A 22,436-nucleotide genomic window follows, 5' to 3' on the forward strand; every position below is an offset into this window, starting at 1 on the left:
ACTGCAATACCCCTTTCTGATACTCAGGGCCAAGGGTCAGCAGACTGATACATGATTTGGACTGGTTACTTGGGTTGTGTCAAGTTGAAAAGTGCACATATGCGGTGTAGGGCTGAGCACAGCAGAACAACTGGGGTTGGTGTGTGACCTCAGGCCCTAGAGTATCCCCTAATGGCAGGCTGTAATGTTCTGCTGTTCCAGTGAAGCTAAACCGCAGGCAGCCAGAGTTCCCCTTTTTGACAGAGCTCCACATACACAGTATGAGTATGCAGTGCAGGACTATCAAAGTGGAGCAGTTGGGAACTATCACCCCACACTGGAGCTGAGAGTACGTGCCACAATTGTATGTATGTGTGCTCCAGAGGATAAGACTTGGGAGAGTGGCTGTGCTAAAAATAAGCAAAACTATTATCACCTTTTATTTTCCCGTTCAGAGTAGAAGAAGGAAGAAATAAATAAATAAATAAGAAAGGAAAATGTCATCTCCTGCAGACTATGAAACGTATATTAGCTATTCAAGTGAAGGTGGGCAGAAAGGAACAGATTCTTCTCATGCAGAATAAAGTGAATTTTTGACGCAGAGAAAAATGTTTGAAGTGTTTTTTTCAGGCAACACTCATTGTTGGCCACACAATACAAAGTGTCTGCACAGAAGATGAATGTACATGAACTGATAAATTCCCAGAGTAATTGTTCCTTACGTGTTTGTACATTTCTCTTCTTCTCCGGCGGTGACTCAGTAAACACAACATGTTAGCAATCGTTAATCTTCAGCTTCTCTGAGGAATCGAATGCAATTCTTTAAGATGGACATCACAGAATGTAATTGGATCAGATGTTATATTTTTCTTTATGTAACAATGCACAGTGATTGTGGACTCTGCTTACATCTTGCAATCCATGTTAAATGAATCATTTGTAGCAGTAAGTGGGCCTAATCAATGATAAGTGTTCATCTAGATGAAGTGACCCTAATCAGTGATGATCATTCATCCAGAAGAAAGGGGCCTAATCAGTGATGAACATTCATCCAGAAAATGGGGTCCTATTGGTGATGAACATTCATCCAGAAGAAGTGAGCCTAATAAGTGATATTTGTTCATCCAGAAGAAGGAGGCCTTTTTAGTGATGAAGTTTTATTCAGAAGAAGGGGCCTTATCAATGATAAACATTCATCCTGAAGAAGTGAGCCTAATCAATGATGAACAGTGTTACAGAAGAAGAAGGCCTTATTAGTGACAACCATTCATGCAGAAGATGGGAGCCTTTTCAGTGATGAACATTCATCCAGGAGAAGAAGGTCTTATTAGTGATGAATGTTCATCCAAAAGAAGAGAGCCTTATCAGTGTTGAACATTTATCCAGAAGAAGAAAGCTTTATTGGTGATGAATGTTCATCCATAAGAAGGGGACCTTATTAGTGATGAATGTTCATCCAGAAGAGAGCCTTATCAGTTATAAACATTGATCCAGAAGAAGTGAGCCTAATCAGTGATGAACATTATTACAGAAGAAGAAAGCCCTATTAGTGATAACCATTCATGCAGAAGAAGGGAGCCTCATCAGCGATGAATGTTCATCCAGAAGGAGTAAGCGTAATCAGTAATGAACATTCATCCAGAAGAAGAAGGTCCTATTAGTGATGGAATGTTCATCCAAAAGAATAAGGTCTTATTGATGATGAATGTTCATCCAGAAGAATAAAGCTTTATTAGTGATGAACATTCATCCTGAAGAAGTGGACCTTATCAGTAATGAACGTTCATCCAGAACAAGTGAGCCTAATCAGTGATGAATGTTCATCCACAAGAAGGAGGCCTTATAAGTGATGAATGTTCATCCAGAACAAGTGATCCTAATCAGTGATGAACATTTATCCACAAAACGTAAGACTAATCAATTATGGGTCTAATCAGGAATGACCATTCATCAATAATGAGTGTTCATCCAAAAACGTGGGCCTAATCAGTAATGAGCATTCATTCAAAAATGGGCCAATTATTGTTGAATGTTCATCCAGAAGAAGTAGAACTAATGTAGGATAAGCATCCATCTAAAAAATAGACCTCATTAGTGATGAGTGTTCATCTAGAAAAAATATGACTAATCTGGGAAAAGTATTTATCTAAACTGTGGGCCTAATCAGTGATGAGTATTTATTCAGAAGTGAGCCTAACCAGTGACAAGTGTTCCTTTAGAAGAGAGTTTAAGATTAGATTTGCATCTAATTTAATATTGGTAAAACAACCATCAACTTCACAGGGGCTGTTCTCTTGATTCCAGAATCTGTATTTGAGAAGGCTATATCTGATTAAAGAAGGGCATAATTAGATTGACAAAGCCATAAAGGGGCTCTATTAGTGGTTCAGGGGTAAGAAGCACAGACTGCTTTTATGCATTGAACCACTTGTCTGATGCTTATCTGTTACCCAGCACAGACTCAGCACAACAGCTTATGAGGATAATGCTGAGTCTCAGAGTAGTCCTGTCTGCACCTCTGGGCTTTAGAGGGACTCACAAGTAGAAGTGGCTTGCAGTGCTAAGGGGTAAAAATAAATAACCAGTGTTGTGGGTATATAAATGAGAATGCATTATAGACCACCTGCCACTGTTGGGGGTCCATCAAAATTATTATTTCTAGTTACAGTTGTGTTCAAAATAATAGCAGCCAGACATCACTAACCTGATCAATCACTGTTTTTGGTAGAAATGATATTTCTGCATGGCAAATAATTTACTAGCAGGTGTAGTAGAGTAATAGAAGTCCAACAGACCCAACAGTCATGACATGCATGCTGCTGATTCTGTGTAATTGAATCACTAATTGAAAGGGGCATGTTCAAAATAATAGCAGTGTGGAGTTCTATTAGTGAGGTCATTCATTCTTTGAAAAACAGGTTGCAATTATTGCCCTTATTTAAGGAAGGAAGGCAGCAAATGTTGTACATGCTGGTTACAGTGCATTTCTCTTTGAAATTCTGAGGAAGATGGGTTGTTCCAGACATTGTTCAGAAAAACAGCGTACCTTGATTAAAAAGTTTGATTGGAGAGGGGAAAACATATAAAGAAGTGCAGAAAATGATAGGCTGCTCAGCTAAAATTATCGCAAATGCTTTAAAATGGCAACCAAAACCTGAAAGATATGGAAGAAAGCGAAAAACTACCATTCGAATGGATAGAAGAACAGCCACAATGGCAAGGACTCAGCCAACAATCAGCTCCAGGAAGATCAAAGAAGGTCTAAAGTTACCTGTGAGTACTGTTACAATTAGAAGACGCCTATGTGAAGCCAAGCTATCTGCAAGAAGCCCCCGCAAAGTCCCACTGTTGGGAAAAAAGATGTGCTGAAGAGGTTACAATTTGCCAAAGAGCACATTGACTGGCCTAAAGAGAAATGGCGCAACATTTTGTGGACTGATGAAAGTAAGATTGTTCTTTTTGGGTCTAGTGGCCGGAGACAGTTTGTCAGACGACCCCCAAACACTGAATTCAAGCCACAGTACACTGTGAAGACAGTGAAGCATGGTTGCGCAAGCATCATGATATGGGGATGTTTCTCATACTATGGTGTTGGGCCTATTTATCGCATACCAGGGATCATGGATCAGTTTGAATACATCAGAATACTTGAAGAGGTCATGCCGCCTTATGCTGAAGAGGAAATGCCCTTCAAATGGGTGTTCCAACAAGACAACGACCCCAAACACACCAGTAAACGTGCAACATCTTGGTTTCAGACCAACAAGATTGACGTTATGGAGTTGCCAGCCCAATCCCTGGATCTTAATCCAATAGAAAACTTGTGGGGTGATATCAAAAATGCAGTTTCTGAGGCAAAACCAAGAAATAGAGAAGAACTGTGGAATGTAGTCCAATCATCCTGGGCTGGAATACCTGTTCACAGGTGCCAGAAGTTGGTTGACTCCATGCAACACAGATGTACAGCAGTTCTCAGAAACAGTGCTTATACAACTAAATATTCATTAAGTGATTCAAAGGAAAGCAAACATTTTTCAGTTTATATAGTGAATGTTTGAGTTTGTAAAGAAGAATACAAACAATGCTATTTTTTTGAACAGTCTAATATTCACTTTTCTTCAATTTGTTTAGAGGAACAACACAAATTTGATATATTTTTCTTCATGTTTTGATTTGGAATAGAACGTGTAGTGTTCCCAATGCATTTGTGTGTATGGAAATAAAAGCTATTAGAAGGATTTTGAGCTTTATTCACTTTTTTCAACACATTGCTATTATTTTGAACACAACTGTATGCATTTAATCTACATGTATATACAGTAAGAACCATGTAATGCCTTTACTCTTTGGTACATGAAGCTTTGGATATTACATTGAATAAAAAGCAGAGGGCTTCTGTAGGACCAGACACATTTTACAAACTGGAGATTCAAAGAATGTAAACATGAAGAAGGGTCAATACGCATAGTTGTTGATTATTGTTCCTCTAACACCTAGTTTCTCCTTAAAAGGTACAAAAAAAACTAATCCTCTATGCAGCCAAATGGGAAAAAATTTGGGGCTGCAGGAAAAAGTTTGAATGAGCACCTATTTCCCCTCCACACGTTGATCCTTTATGTCTGAGCTGGCTATAATGTCACTGATGCAGTTAAAACAGAATGCATAAGAGTCAGAGCATGGCAACTATTGTCCAGAGCTTATGAATTAATCAAAAGCAGAAAGGAATAAAAACATGAAGACTGTAGTGAACCAGTGCCACTTTTGAACTTTGCTAATGCTGATGCCCCAGGATGAATATTGAGGATGATATCTTATCATCATGTCATTATGATCCGCTAAGGACAGGTAACTATGGCAGCGGCAGCAGCAGCGGTAATCTCTTCAAGCTGCCTCCAGGAGAAAATGTTGCATGTCAGTAAACAGTGCACCTTATTTTCCTTTTTCAGTAATGAAGACACCCTTCTGCAAACTGTGATGAGGTTTGAAATTCTATCTTTAGCTGTCTAAAAGTGTCACTTTTCATCAGCAGAACTCCAGATGACCTCACTTCCTTTGCCACTGATTTTGACAAGTGCTGGGCAACCTCCACCTCCCCTATCACTGATGAGACAAGTTGCAGGTGACCTCCATCCCCTTTACCACTGATAAGATAAGTGCTGGATGACCTCCACCTCCTCTACCACTGATTGAACAAGAGCCATAAGGTCCTCACTTCCTCCATCACTGATGGAGCAAACAACCCTACATCCTCTAACTCCTTCACCATCAAAGGAACAAACACTGAATGGACCTCTTTTGCCATTACTGGAAAAAAACACTGGATGGACTTTTCCACAGATACGTCAAAGCCTGGGTGGCCTACACATCCTCTGTTACCAATGGAACAAATATCAGGTGGGCCTTCACCTCTTTCACCATCAATGAGACAAACGCCAATGTTCTCTTCATATGGTCAAATATTGGAGTGGTATACAATGTGCACGTAGCTCTGGGCTGGGCTCTTTTATTTTTTGCCCAGTAGTGCTGACAAAATAAACACAGAAAGGATTTTTTTTCTCTTCTCTCCTGTGATGGACAGCTGCAGGGAGAGAGGGAGCAGAACTGTGTCCCAACTGGTTGTTGCTACAGCTGAAGAGGACCTGCCCCTAAAAACCCTGGGGAAGGAGGACTTCTGATTGGCTTCCTGAGCCAGGCTGGCTCCCGGTAGGCTGTGGGATGTTTTCAGCCCATTCCCACTGGGAGAAGCAGGAGAATGTGGGATCTGATTGGAAGGCTCTGGGAGCCATTTAAAGAGCCCGGGAACCACTTGGAGAACAGTAGTGTATGGCCACTGCAATATATGCCCAGGAAGTGTTCTATGAGTAGGAAAATAGGATTGAGAACTTTCTGACTGCTATTACAGAGCCTGAGAGCTGAACTGTAATGTGTGTGCTCAGAGAGTGTTAGCCTGGAAGCCTGTTGTTGTTAGTTGCTGACCACATACTGTTGCCAGAGGATCTGTTCTGCCAGGGAAAGTGTGCTACACCTGAATCACATGCAAAACTGTGTGCAGGGACCAGGCTTTGGGCTGAGCACTACTGTCTGCGGTGAGGAAGGAGAGACTGTGCTTTCATTCCAGGGCATTCCAGTTGCTCACAGTGACCACATGTTCCAGCTACCTTCTAAATCTGCAGAGAACTGGCTCAAGAGGGAGGACCCTTTCGACAGCCATCGAGGGACCACTCAGGACCAGATCAGTCATCAGTGGTGAGAGGCTTCCAGCCATCATCTTGTTTACATTACTGAGCGCTCCAATGAAAGGGCTCCATCGTCGGAAGACTCTCTACATAGATTACATACACTGGGAAGTGGTTAGGCAGGGCATATTTGCATTACATAGTAGGTTCTACTGCCATTGCTAATGTCGTTTGCACTGCTGTACTGTGTTGGATGGTCATTAATCTGCAATTACAAGCCAGTATCACTCACTAGCACCCACCTAGTGTACATTTTTGAAACTATATTATTCCTTTCAAGGAAGAGATGGAGTATATAAGAAGGGACTTTAAATGTGCCATAGTTTATCAGACATATAACAAAATGTAATAAAATCTGTCATCAGACAATATAAGTGAAAGGAAGAAAAAAAAAAACCTACCCCCAGGATATCACACTCACTGGGATGTATGCAAGAAATGTAGGGAGAGCAATGGGGGGGACTAAACAAAAAAGGCCCAGAAAAAATGGGAGCCGCCAAATGAGCAGTGACCAACACTATCTGAATGCCCTTACCTTGTCTTAAATATAATAGAACGCAAGGTATATTATAGATGGAGGAAGAGAGAAACAGAGAAACCCAGCCTGGAATCAGATGGGACAAACCAACTGTAAGGAAATATGTTTTATTAACTGTCATTCATGTTGTATAATGCCTCCTTTTCTAGATGTGTGAACAGTTAGTTTCGATTTTGAGTTTCACTTGTAACTTCTCTCTCATTTCCTGTTATGGAATGATTATTATGTGGTTTCTTTTCATAGAAAATATTGCAGAGTGGTCCCTGGATATGAAAAGCAGTAGTCCCTTTCATATAGATGGGTCTAATGTTAAGTTTCATATGGACATGATAAGGGGACTGTGTTTGGGAGATAAGGAAGCTTTCCCATGGTTTTCAGGGGACCCTGAATGGGATGTGAAGTATATGAAGTAGTAGGTCTTCACTGGCTGAAATATGCATCTGGTTACACTCCAGAACCGAGAATCTAAATCTCCACTCTTATCAGTAAGGGTGGAACTGATAATCACCCGAGGAACATGACTGTGTTCAGGTAATACATGAGGACACCACTCCTTGAATAGGCATGCAACAAAAAGGGTTGACATTAGATGCAAATGGTCTAATATCAAAGGGAGGTATAACAGGACTCCTACATCACAATGCACAGTTCCATGGCATAAGACACTGGGGTTGGCAGGTAGTGAGAGATGAAATAAAGAAAAGATTTTTTGCAAAGGAAGACATCCCTCAACGCGGATGCCTGGTAAGTATAGACTTAGACATAGGACCAGCATTTACCTCAAAGGTCACAAAACAGGTAGCTAAACTGATGAGTATTGACTGGAAGTTACACATACCCTACCATCCACAGAGTTCTGCTCAGGTAGAATGGGTAAATAGGACCGTGAATAAAAAACTAAGGAAGGCAACAGTTGGTACATTTAAGGGATAAGGTGTACCTGCCAGTTGTTCTGTCCTGAGATGAGGATGACACCTAATAAAGTCACCAAGTTTTTCCCTTTTGAAATTTTTATGGTCAGGCCATTCCTCCCCCCCTGGACAAAAGGTCCTTTGGTAGTTATGCTAGGTGATTTAGAATTAATCCAGGAAAGATATGTCCAGGAATTGATTAGAGTGTCGAATGGTGTATACGGTAATGTTTTCCTTTTTCCCACAGATGATCCAACCCACCTGTAGATCCGCCGTACTGGGAAGCCACCATAGTGACGGCTGTGATGAGAACCGCAGTTCTGACTGCTGATTCCAATGTCTGGATACATGTTTCTAGAGTAAAGAAGATCTTGGAACCCCCAAAGAACCAGGAGCAACAGACAGAACAAGGAAAGGAGACAGACTTATCAGTGCCCTTCAATTTTCAGAATGCTGCTTCATCCAGAGACGGCCTGGAAGAACTTTTCTTTGATCGGTTGTCTCTCAGTGATAACTTTTTCAGTGGCTTATTGGGCTAGCCACTGCTACTGTCACCCAGAGGAATGGCCACCAATCTGTGGCCACAACAGTAAGACTGTGAATGACACTGAACTACTAAAAAAAGAGCAGAAAAGATTAACTGAAAATATGTCACTGTTGAAATTTAAGTACAGGTATGCCAAGCTCTCGGGAATCGAGAGTTGTTGGGTTTGCAGTATGCTCCACCCTAAAACCATGTATATGTTTTTGTATGCTGCACCAAAAAATGTGACATCAATGTTCATTAGTAATCTGAGTATTATCCTTACAAATGTTACTACAAGACCTAAATTTGAAGTGTTGGGAGTTATGATGGAACCTGAATGGTGTTTTCATGTAGGCAACAAATCAAATGAATGAAAGAATTGTGTAGTAAGTCTAAACTTGTGCATTATAAGTATACACAAACACTGCAACAGCAGATCCTAGTGATATATCACCTTACTAGAAGGGTAGACCGAACCTCCCCTAGACCTACCTCATCAGTAGGCATCTTGAATCCCACACAGATCGATTGAAAGATAAAGATTTTTTCCCCCAATGATGTAAAGAGTCATAAAAGAGAAGCTAAAGTCAATAAAGAGGAGAAAAAGAGGGAAGAATCTCACAAATAATATTCTATAAAAAATCTAGGCAAATCTAAATAGGTGTCCCTACAATGCCAGAACAACCCCCTCTACAAAACGTACCCACGGGTATAAGTCCTTCCAACCTCATTCCACCATAGCCACTGCTGTCTCCACATATATAAAGGGTCCATAATTGAATAGGAAGCCCCAGCTGATTCTGCCGACCCCACGCCCCGACAGTGTAAAATAGCGCCAAATGCGGCACAATGGGCGGAACGTTCGGCATGACATCATGACGCACGCTTTGTCATGAACGGCATCCCAGAAGCTTCCGGAATGCCATGAAGGAATAGGGCGCATAGGCACCTAGGAAAGGGAAGTAACCACACAATAATAATAAAAAAAACTACACAACATCCACTAATCAAAAACCACTCAGCAATACTATAATTAAATGCTGTGCATACATGGCTCATCCCATGTCCAGCACATCCCAGATTAAAAAAGAAAAAAAAGGGGGGGATTAATCTTTCCAAAATCCACCGATTAGAACAAGATACACTAGAACAAAATCATCATTAACAAATAAGACCAACCCAAATACATCTTGTGTTCTCTCAGATAAAAGTAGATAGTCTCTGACAAATTTAGCAGACTCGTGTTAGAGTCATATACAGACATAACACAATCAATGATGGATTGCTAGAGATCCAAATTAAATGAGAGAGATATACCGGGGGTAGGTTTTTGTTTTGTTTTTTTCCCTTTCTCTTTCTTTGTCCACTGATTTGATAGGTGTAGGATTGTTATATATCAATTTTGTATGTTGTAATATTTTGTAATGTTAATTTTACTGTGTATAAAATTATGTTCTAACCCAATTATACTTACCTAGGTGGATGCAGCATCAGTCCAATGTTGCATCTGTCCACGCCAGCTCTAAGTGTGAGAACTCACCAAACACATGACAGCTGATCGCTGCGTTCTCACCGCCACTGTGAGCTTGACTGTCAGTCACTGCTGTCTGCTCTGCCCCCCCCCCCCATGTTCATTGGAACACTGAGCTGTGGAGGGGGAGGGAGAAGCTGGCTCAGGCTTTCAGCAGATTGTTGACAGGCTGAGCCAGGTGCAGCTCTGGGGTGGATCCCGACTTTAAAGTTGGGATCTTTCCCCAGCTTGGACAGGCTGAGTGACGTCAGCGACAGCAGGCTTCAGCCCACTCTCAGCTGAAAATGGGTCACAGGAGTGCAGAATGAACTGCACCCCTGTGATCCAAAGGAAAAGTACAACCAAAAGAGCTTTGGCTGTACTTCTCCTTTAATTAAGTAACCTATTGTTTCTGTCTGTTTGCTAATCCTCTTGACGTGATTAGTCTTGTGTCAACTTTACCTTGCTACCTTAATGTGTAATATTTGATTTTATTGTTCATGTGGGGACTGCCCCTATTTCCGAAGTGTATAAAAACCTGTATTTCTGTTCAATAAAGGAGTTGTTGTTTGCACCTAACCTAGTGTCGACTAGTTCTTGAGTGAAATTCTCAGCTATAATACCTTGTTCTTGTGTTCCAGTGGCGAGGAAGCAGCTATCTGACGGAGTCACCCAGGCGGGTTGCCTGGTGGGTTGACAGGTGGTCCGTCACACCAACAAATGCTGTTCTTCTTTAGGGTGAATGCACCGCATTGAAAGCAATGGGTGGCTGCTGACTCTCACAGCTAATTGTACTCACTCACATGTAAACTTTAATGCTATTATCACATTGTGCAAGTGATCAGCTATGAACACAGACTGCTTACGTCCAGGGCCAATCCATACCTCCCAACTTTTAGAGATGAGAATGAGAGACACCTATTAGCAAATGTATGTAGGCATAGGACAACCCCCCCCCCCCAATCACACCCCCTTAAAGGAGAATCATACAAAAAAATTAGTAAAACCTACAAGAGTTTTTTTTAACCACTACTTTTCCTTGATATTGGCTTTTGAAGTTTACAAATGTAACAATTTAGAAACTGAATAAAAGGTTTAACACTGGGAAACACTTTTTGAAAGATAAATAATGCATTTTATATACAACTATATAGATCAGAGCAATATGAGGGACAAATGAGGAGGAAGGAGGAACAGAGGGACTTTGTTGCAAATGAGGGACAGTCCCTCGAGATCAGGGATAGTTGGGAGGTATGCCAATCACTTGTATGTGATTGCTGCATGAGTGATTACATGCAAGTTGGTGCAATCAGCTGCGAGAGCCTTCAAGGCCCTCCAGGCTCTATTTAGTGTATACAGAGGGGGAAAGGTGGCACACTAAAACTAAGGCCCGGGAAGAAACGCTCACTTACGGCCACACCCATTTTTAAAATCACACCCACCTTTACCCAAGCCCACACATGCAAAGTGGGTGGCACGCTGCATCAGCTTCCCCACTCATGCTTCCTGCACTTGCACAGCACCCCCAAAAATTTTGTCTGGAGCCATTCCTGTTAATATGTTAATGTAAATTCAAAAGTCTTTTTAAATATGCAGCTTTCATGACAAAATACTTGGTGATCCTGCCAGGAAGGTCCTTATTAAAAGACTTTTCTGATGATTCCTACTTTGTCTTTGTCTCTCAATTGCACTCTTGCATTGTCACAATATGCAAGATGATGCGGCAGAAGATTAACAGCATTGAGATGCCACAAAGGATGAAAAATGATGAAAGCAAGTATTTTATGTTATAAAATGGTACAGTGCTTTAGCAAACCAAAGGGGTAATTTACAATGATACATCAACATCCACTCTTCATCATTCTTTGCAATGGCCGAGCCACTGATGACATCACGGAGTGTCAGCCACGGCACACAGCTCTGAAGAAACGGCATTCTCTCAGAGCGCATGCGTGGGTGATGTCACCATCTGCAGTTCTGTAGAATATCTCCTAAACGGTGCATGTAAAAATAGAAATGAGCGTTTACTACCACTTTAAAGATGTGCTTTTTCATTGTACCATATACAAAAACACATGCTTAACCATTGCAGTGGGAGCGGTGGGAATTGCATTGAAAGGGTAAAGCCGGGTACACACAGATCAAGATCAGGCTGGTTCAGCACACATCTGCCAAATTTCGATTTGTGTGTGGCCCTTCCTGTCCAACAGAAGTTGATTGACTTCTCATTAACAGAACTGCTGGATAACTTTCAGTCAATCAGCTGCTGCAGTCAATTGGCTGCAGGGCTGATCAGTGTATTCTGACAGTGGAGGAGTTCTGCTGTCAGAATACAGTAGCACATCAGGGAGCTGGGGATGTGGGAATCCACGCCAAATGAACTGAAAAAACTATACATGTATACCCAGCTTAAAGTGTTACTAAACCCACAACAGTAAAATTAGCCTGTATATAAAGTAAAGTATGCATGTTATACTCACTGTGGAGCCTAAGGGGTTAATCCTCTGCACTGGGTAAAAAGGATGTTTGATCCTATTTTCTCTGCCCCTCTTCTTGTTCAAATGTTCACATGATAAGACAGACTGAACCCGTAGCCACATGCCCATGCTCAGTTTAGTGTGTATTGCTAAAGAGGTTTTTTTTTTCTTGGGAGAGTGCATGTGATCAGCACAGTGCTGATCCTCCTAGAGCAGAAAGAAAATTCCTCCTACAAGCTTTAACAGGTGCTCTGCTGCAGTCCCAAGACTGCTCTAACTGTTGATGAAAAAAGGTACTTGGCAGTTTATATTTACTAAAATAATTGCACTTCCATGTTCTGTGTACTGTGGGGGACCAGATATAGTGAATGCGGGGTCCTGGGTTTAGTAACATTTTCCCTAAAGTTCAGCTTTATTGTTCTTCAGTCAGGGTTAACATTTACTTTAAAAAATTGGGTAAGTTTGCTGTGATCATCCAGTAGAGCTACCCTTTTCCTGTCTGCTAGCCTCACACAGAGGACTGTATTGCAGAGGATGAATGATGGCGTCACTTGAATTGTTATCCTGACACGTAAGGTGTTGTACTACAAGTCCCAGTATTTTCTTTGGTGGTATGTTCAGCTTCTCATGGGCAGTGCAATGAAAGGCTGGGTATCTATTACAAAGTGATGGGCAGAAACAATTTAGCAAGTTATGTCTGTCTTACATATAGCAGATATCATGGGAATTGTTACTCCTGTGAGAACACTCAGCCTGACCACTGACCACAGAGTTTCCATCAATATTATCGATTACTCACTGACACTGACTGTGAGGGGTTAATAAAGACAATTAACTGTGTGTGTCAGAAAGAGTTTGTATTTGTGTAATATTCAACAAAGCAAAATGAAAAAAAAAATACAAATTGTTAAACCATTTTTTAAATTCTTTGTACATCTTCAGGCATTAACCAACACAGGGGTATCTTAGTGATAAACATAGAAAGTTGGCAGTCAGGGTTTTGGCCCACAATCATAACAACATACAGTAAAACAAAAAAGATACATAAAACAGTTGCTGCTGATTGTGACCAACAATTTAAGACAATTAGACATATCATCCCCAGTACCCAAGGCTCCTCCCCAAGCATCCATAAATGAGGCTCCAAGATGGGCACAAATAAGGCAGAGAGGTCAGCTGTCAGTAGCTGTTGAGGGTTCTGCTAATCATTTTGCCTAGACTGTCATATTTTTTAGGGCACCCTCTATGCAGATAAGTATCTTTGTACAAGGGTTAAATGGCATTAACCTGCTGTTTCCAGAAAGTGGGGAAGGGGGAGCCTGTTTTTTCCAACACACAGTGATGGCTTTTCTGGCATAAAACAGTAAAAGACCCACAAGCGTCCTGTTCGCCACCCCAGGAGCTAGGTCCTCCACTAAACGTAACAAGCAGACTCTTGGGGATGGGGTTATAGGAATATCCACCATAATGTTAACATACATTATCTGCATCCAGAAAGTAGTAATTGCTGGGTAGGTCCAAAAAAGATGTATAAAGTCCCCGAGGGTGTAGCCACAATGCCAGCACTCTGGAGAAGAAGAGAGATTCATTTTTTGCAACCTGTAAGGGGTAAGGTAGGCCCTATGAGGCAGTTTCTCAAGGACACCAGTATTTTAAAGGGAAATTCCCATACATCATCCCAATCCTCAGAGTCCAATCCATGAACATTGTGGGCCCAACATTGATGGAGCAGTGACAAGTCAGGGGAGGACACTCGGAGAAAGAGAGTATATAGGCTTGAGGTAGGTTTTTCTGCACAATCATGGCATAATATTCCCTCCAATTTAGAGCTTTAGCAATAGGGAATTGGCTCCTGAAAGCATGGGACAATTGCCAGTACCTAAAAGTGTAAGAAGTGGGGACTTTGTGATAAGACATAAAGTAATCTAAGGGGCATAGAAGTAAATTTGAGACCACATCCATTACAGTTTTGATGTTATTCTTGGTCCACTCTATGGGATCAGGAAGTTGGTAAAGTGTGGCAAAGAGGGGTTATTCCATAAAGGGGTATTCAGGAATATGGCAGAGGTAGGAAACCTTTCACAGATGAGGCCAACTTTCCAGGCCTTAAGGGTAGTAAGCATGGAAGGAGTCAGATCATAAGGAGCTGTAATGCCTTGAAACAATAAAAATTGAAGGGCCTCCACAGATTGCACTACTGCAGCTTCCATTCTTGTAGCAGAGTTAGACATATCAAGTGTCAACCACCATGAGGCAGAGACCAGTTAAGAGGCAAGAAAATATTTGTGAAAATCTGGAAAGGCCAGACCTCCTTGGGTGGTAGGATGCATTAGAGTGGATAATTTGTACCTGGTGGTCAAGGACCACAAAGGAAGGAGGAAAATAACCTATTTAGGTGGGTGAAAAAGGACTTGGGAAGCCACTGTGGGGAGTTACAAAATAAGTAATTAAATTTGGGAAGTATCTTCATTTTAATGAGGTTAATGCAACCCAGGAGGGACAAGGGGAGATTCTCACATGCTTTCAGCTTAGCCTTAATAGAGTGGACCATTTGTGTCAAGTTTGAGGGTATGTAATAATTCACCTCCCTGGAAATCACCACCCCTAGGTATTTGAACTCCTCCACCCATTGCAGTTGTAGATCTGAGAGTGCACTCTGTCTGGCCCCTGGGTCAATGGCGAAAAGTTGGGATTTAGACCAGTTCACTCTGAGCCCCGTCACAACTGAGACAGAGTTCAAGACATGCAGGGCGCCTTGCAGAGAGGGACCAGCATTATTCAGAAACAGCAAAAGGTTGTCAGCATATAGGGTGACCCTCTTCTCTAGCCATGCCAGCCTCAGGGCTTTAAAAAGCGGGGACATTCGGAGTGCATCGGCCAGTGACTCCATAGCAATAAGTGCTGGAGAGAGAGGGCAGCCCTGTCTGGTGCCCTGGGACAGAATAAATGTGGGAGAGAGGAGACCTCCCAAATAACTGGCAGCAGTTGAGGAGCGGTATATTGTCTGTAGCCATTTGATGAAAATCAGAAGAAATCCCATTCTCCTAAGGATCTCCCCTAAATAGGGCCACTCTACGGTGTCAAATGCCTTTTCGATATCTAGCGAGGCAATCACTATAGAACCCTGATTAATATGCTGGGCATGAAGGTTTTTGAACAGTCGTTAAACCATTTTTTAATTATCTAAACTAAACCAGAGTGCAGCGCTAGACAGAGTAAATGCAAATATAGCGTATAAATTATGAATAAATAAGGTGCAAAGAGTTCAAATAGTAATGTATTCCAGACTAAAGTGACTCTTGTGGTCTGATAATTAGGGGGTCCGGTATCCGTGTGCTAGTGGTGAAGGTAATGCGCACTCACCGGATGCGCATTAATATGCGCTTTGTATGAATTATTCCAGATGTCATCCGGTGTTGGGTGGTCCTCCTTCTAATATAAGGTGGTGTGGCACTGGTGTAGGTAATCCTTTTCCCTTGAATGGGTTCTCCTGTGCTCCTGGTGGATGGTATCCCTCCGGATGGGCAGACCTTCTCTGTACTGCAATGATCCGTCCAGGGAGCAGGTCTGTGGACTAAAGCACTCCCCCAGGGGGTAATAGAGAGACTCCCATAGTGTAGTATGTATAAAATTCTTTATTGTGATGCATCAAGTTAAGATATAACCAGTGAATCCAGACAGAGAGCAGTGATGACTAATCGTCAGATAAAATAAGATGGCCGCCAGAGCTCCACGTTGCTCTGGCGGCGTGACGTCACGGTGTTGTGTGGCTCCTCCTGACTTCAGCCGCAGCTCCGCTGTCCCGAGCACTGAAGTCCGGACGAATCAGCACATATCCGGCGGCACGCAGCCCAGAGAAGCCGAGACACAGCAAGCCGCTCAGTCACTCCGGACTCTCACTGTCCCATTTTTTAATTATAATTATTTATAATTTATTAGATTAAATAATCAGAGCGCCTTTGTCACTTCTGTGCAGATGATACAATCAATAAAAACATCTGATTGGTTATTGGGGTTAAGATTCAATGCTTTTCTAGGATCTTTCTGTATGTTTCTGTGTCAAGATATATAAAAACAAACTGTTGGTGTTTAGGGTGATTCTACCAATTCACTGAATTTTCACACAAATACTAATGCCCCAAACATCACAGCTCCATCTGATAATAGACTTATGAGTGTTATAGTACAGAGACTCTGTAGAGAATGTGGCCAGTTAAATACTGTCTTGATTATTTCAATGCATACTCTGTGCACATACTGAATTTTACAAAAGGCAAAACGTAGACATTCACACTTCTTGGTCTGCTTTTTCATCCATTTGTTCAAGTGTTTTTTTATGTTTTTGTTGCATTTTTGATGAATTTCATGTGCTCTCATTGAAGTCTTTGGGGCCAGAAATGTACTATGTCACACAAACAGAAACGCCTGTACTTTTTTGCAAGCCGCACAGAAGCATGTTGCACATGTCTGAGCTGGCCCCATAGACAATAATAGGATGCTACTTGTTGTGCAATGGCTGAAGTACAACAGCTAAAGCTTCACAGACCTTGATGTAGGAAGGAATAGGTGTATTGCTTTGTGTTCTTTATCTTTATTACATGTATTAAAAAGTGCTGCAATCCATATCCACCAATGATGAGCAAGGAGGAGTGAAATTCAGAGTTTTAAATATAAAAAAATAAAATAACGATTCACCAATAACTATGAAATACTCAAAAATTGAATAAAACACAAGTACAAAAACACTAAACTGAGCTCTGCCCCAACACTGTTCACAGTCCTGACACCTGCAATCTCTTCCTTATCCTCCTGCGAGGCTGCAGGTTTGACTAAAGGCAGGCAGTCATGGCTCTCACACAGCTATTAGGTCCAGTACGGCACCTGACAGGGCCACAATCTCTACTTCCAGGCAGCCGGCATCTCTACCAGCCATCTGCCTGTCACAACATCGGAGTACATGGAAAGAGATCACTTTGTATGTTTGAGCCTACTTTAAAAAGGAAGTAGAGGCGAAACCTAACTCTAAATCTACACTCAGCTACATTCTAAGCCTAATCTAGCTAGCCCTGTGAGGAAAAAATATCGCTATACTTACCTGTTCTTCCATCAGGGCCCCAGAGTCACCCCCTTACATCTGGGTCCCCAGAGCCATCCCCTTACATCAGGGCCCCAGAGTTACCCCCTTACATTAAGGTACCCAAATGTACCCCCTTACATTGGGATCCTCAGTCCACTGTCTTAACATCAGGGTCCCCAGGTTTATCACCCTTTACATTAGGGTCCTCAGAGCCACCACCCCTTACATCAGGGTCTGCAGAGTCACCCCACCTTACATCAGAGTCCCCAGAGTCACCTCCCACTTACATTGGGGTCCCCAGAGTAATCCCCCTTCTATAGGGGTCCCCAGAGCCCCCACACCTTACATCAGGGTTCACAAAACCCAAAGTCCCCAGAGCTACCTCCCTTACATCATGGACACAGAGCCAAACCCCCCTTTCATCAGGGTCCATGGAGTCACCCCTCTTAGATCATAGTCCTCAGAGCCACGCATCCAACATTATATCAGGCTCTCCGCACAATCCTTACCCCCTCTTGCTTCTGAGTCTACTCCATTCGCCTTCCAGTGCAGTAGAAAGCTGGGAGGTTGGGCATTGGTGCCAGGTTTGGAGGAGGAAGTTCCGTCTTCCTCCTTCTCTGACTTTGTGGGCAGAGCAAGCATGTGGTAGGATGCTAGAATGCTGGTAGGTCCCAGCAACTATCCCTTAGTGCAGCAATGGGCAAACTACGGCCCGGCGGACCTTTTAATCCGGCCCGCGGAGAACGTGAGGGGAGCTAGGCTCCTCTCACAATCCGCCCTGAAGACCGGTGTAGCATGAAAATCTGTCTCCTATGAGGATCTGTCCCCCACGACGTATCTGCACATGTGCCGGAGATCGCCTATCGGCTGCTAATGCCTGAAACTGGCACATGCGCAGATACGTCGAGGGGGACAGATCCTCATAGGAGACAGATTTTCATGCTACACCGGAGAACACGGCGAGAGGAACGCGCGGAGCAAAGGTAAGTGAATTGACACAGGGGGGACTTGGGGACATAATATGGGGGATGAATTAATAGGAGGGATGAATTACTATAGGGGGGACGAATTACTATATGGGGGATGAATTACTATGGGGGATGAATTACTATGGGGGATGAATTACTATGGGGGATGAATTACTACGGGGGATGAATTACTATATGGGGGATGAATAACTATAGGGGGGATGAATTACTATATGGGGGATGAATTACTATGGGGGATGAATTACTATATGGGGGATGAATTACTATATGGGGGATGAATTACTATGGGGGATGAATTACTATATGGGGGATGAATTACTATGGGGGATGAATTACTATATGGGGGATGAATTACTATGGGGGATGAATTACTATATGGGGGATGAATTACTATATGGGGGATGAATTACTATGGGGGATGAATTACTATATGGGGGATTAATTACTATGGGGGATGAATTACTATATGGGGGATGAATTACTATATGGGGGATGAATTACTATGGGGGATGAATTACTATATGGGGGATGAATTACTATGGGGGATGAATTACTATGGGGGATGAATTACTATATGGGGGATGAATTACTATATGGGGGATGAATTTCTATGGGGGATGAATTACTATATGGGGGATGAATTACTATGGGGGATGAATTACTATAGGGGGGATGAATTACTATGGGGGATGAATTACTATGGGGGATGAATTACTATATGGGGGATTAATTACTATGGGGGATGAATTACTATGGGGGATGAATTACTATATGGGGGATGAATTACTATGCTTACTATGGGGGAATATTACTATACTTACTTGGATGACACATACACATCATTCATCTACTCTTGGTCCGGCCCCCGGGTCCAATATATGAACCCATTGCGGCCCTCAAGTCAAAAAGTTTGCCCACCCCTGCCTTAGTCCATACAGTGATGGCTAAAGCGGTGGATGGAATATGTGCTGCAGAGTGGCAACTTGAATTTGAAATGGAAACATATTGCAATAAATACAGTAAGGTATAAACATGAAATAAGATGATGATTTTTACTAAGGCTGCTTTATAGAATAGACAAAAAAGAACAGAATGGAATAGAAAATAAAAGAACAGAATAGAACATAATAGAATAGAAAATAAAAGAATAGAATAAAACAGATTAAAATCAAGGAATAGAATAAAACAGAATAGATTAGGATAGAAAAAATAGAATAGAACAGAACAAATATAGCTGTATTCTGAAAATCAAATTTCGTAAGATGGCTATCTGTGTTCTATTTTATTCCAATCTATTCTTTTATTCTATTCTACTCTATTATATTATATTCTGTTCTATTCTTTTATTGTATATTCTATTCATTTCTTTTCCTTTATTTTCTATTCCACTCTATAAAACAGCCTAAGTAAAAATCATCATCTTATTTCATTTTTATACCTTACTGTATTTATTGCAATATGTTTCCACTTCACTGTTAAATTCATTTTCGAACTTGGATAATTTGTTTTGTTAGAATTTATTTTGGATTTGTTGAAAGTTGTTACTATTGCGATTTAGAAACTCAGATGCATCCAAATCTCCGAATAACATACATATTTTCTGAATTTTGATTTGTAACAAAATGAATCTCACAAGTCTGTCAACAATCCTGCATCCTCCAGGGAACTAAAGGATGGCTTGAACCCAATAAATTAATCAATTCTATTCTATTAAGCAGCCTATGTAGGAATCATCATCTTATTTCACTTTTATACATTGCTGTACTTATTGCAATATGTTTCCATTTCGACTTCTCATTCATTCCAAATGGATTTGAAAATAATGAATATATGAAAGGAATCCAAAAATACAAAACAAATTCCAAAAATTAATCATTCTAACATAACGAACATGACGAAACAAAATTAATAATTTAACAAACTAATCGAAAACCAAACAAATGTTTCCCTTGTTTGCCCCTGATGCTGATAACCTGGACTACTCTTTCCTGCTTACGTTCACACATTCCGCAGAATCTTCATTGGCTCCCTCTGGTATGGCTCCCTACTCTGCATTTCCCAGAGAGGAATTTCCAAAATTATGTTGAAGTTTATGCTAAAATTCACTTCTGTGATCACTGACTCAGAACACAGAGATAACAAGAACACTTCTGCACCTTCCGCTCCAGTGTCTCTATCTGAAATGCCTGCAGCTACAGCTGCTTTTCCACACACAGCTCAGGATAACATGGGGGGGCAGGGGTGTGAGTTATTAAAAACTGGAGTGTGCAAGATCTGGTGCAGCTCTGCATAGAAAACAATCAGCTTCCAGGTTTTATTGCCAAAGCTTCATTGAACATGGTGAAGTTAGAAGCTGATCAGTCACTATGCGCAGCTGCACCAGATTCTGAGTGCACCAGTTTTAGTAAACCTCCCCCCTGACCTCTGTCTGGACAGTGCTGAATGGCCCTGTGCTGATCACATGCACTCTCCCGAGAAAAAAAAAACCCTCTCTAGTAATACACACCAAACTGAGCATGTGCATGCCTATGGCTCAGTTTGGAGATAAGAGGTGGTCACTTGAAAAAGGGGAGGAACAGAGAAGAAAGGATCAAATAGCCTTTTTACACAATGCAGAGGATTAACCCCTTAGATCCCACAGTTAGTATAACAAGCATGCATATACAGATTTTACTGTTGTTGGTTTATTAACACTTTAAATATCACCAACCCATCGAAACTTTACCAGTTCATTTGTTACTACAACCAGTTTTGTATGGTGACTGGTCTTCTCCTGACAAGTTAATTTTCTCGTCCAAAGTATTGCCCAAACCTATTGTTTGTCAACAAAGCCCTGATTGTCCCTGTTGAGGATATTCCACTATTTAAAGATCCAGCTGATGAAAGACTCTAAATCCTTTTCAAATTCCTCTTTTCCCTGGCAAGACCTGCTCCGTAACTGCTATTGCTCCCATGAGCATTTTTCAGACCATGGAAGTCTGGTTAGTAATACTTACCTGCCTCCTCTTCCCTCAAGTGATAGCATTTATGCCCCCCCCCCACCAGCCACAAACCCATTGGGGACACTGTAACTGGCTGCACTATGATGGTGTGATATGTCTGAATTTTCGGACAATCTTATGGTATCTTTTGGTTTTGCAACAGTCAGAACACATGCCTATTGCCCTTCACTACTGTGTTGATGGGCTTGTGAAAATGGTATGTCTCATATCCTGAATCTTTGGCTTAAATGTTGACCTGCTAAGCAGCAGTGCAAAAAACACTTAGGGGTTGATTTACTAAAGGCAAATAGGCTGTGCACTGAAAGTGCAGTTGCTCTAGATCTGAGGGGAACATGCAAGGAAAAAACGGCAGTTTTGCTTGCACATGATTGGATGAAAGAAATCATCAGAGCTTCACCTCATTTCAGAGCTTCCCCTCGGATATAAAGCAACTGCACTTGCAGTGCACAGTATAGTTACCTTTAATAACTCAACCCGAATGTGTGTATGCCCTTCACAGGAGGAAAGAATACCTTTTGCTGGAGCAAAGGAAAGTTATGACAAGCTGAAAAACCTCCTTCCTTTGGAACTAAAGAGTTATTTCCCTTCCCCCAGGCTTTTAAGCCCAAGTACACATCCAGGACTCAATTCCCCCTCAAACCTTGAATGCTGAACTTCCAAACCTGCGAGCAATGAGGCTATGTCCATATTTACCAAAGTTGAGGGGTGGCTGTTAGCAATGGACCAAAACATATTGGACACATTGGTGAGGAGTTGCTAGCCAGAATTTTGCACTTTACCTCTACCCTACTTTATGCTGTGTCATCTGCAAACACCCCTGCAATGATTAGCAGATTTCCATACTGCCCAGAAACAAATCCTTCCCCAATGTGTGATTGCTTCCATTCCATAGCAAGAAATGTTTATACCCCAACTTGTTCCCAAAGAAAAATAGGGCATTCAACACTTTTTGGACCTAAAATTACTCAATACTTTACTTCATGTAAAAATATTCTGTACGGAATTTACCTGATCAATTATTGGGGTTGATTTACTAAAGGCAAATAGACTGTGCACTTTGCAAAGTGCAGTTGCTCCACAGTTTAGCAAATGAGAGAAGAAGCTCTGCTGACTTCCATCATCCAATCAAGTGCAAGCAAAAATGCAGGGGTTTTTTTTTCCCTACTCCTGATTGGGTATTTTTTGGAAAGT

This window comes from Staurois parvus, unplaced genomic scaffold, assembly GCF_062004578.1.
Source record: "Staurois parvus isolate SC_StPar_1 unplaced genomic scaffold, SC_StPar_1.0 ptg000365l, whole genome shotgun sequence".
Lineage (NCBI taxonomy): Eukaryota > Metazoa > Chordata > Amphibia > Anura > Ranidae > Staurois > Staurois parvus.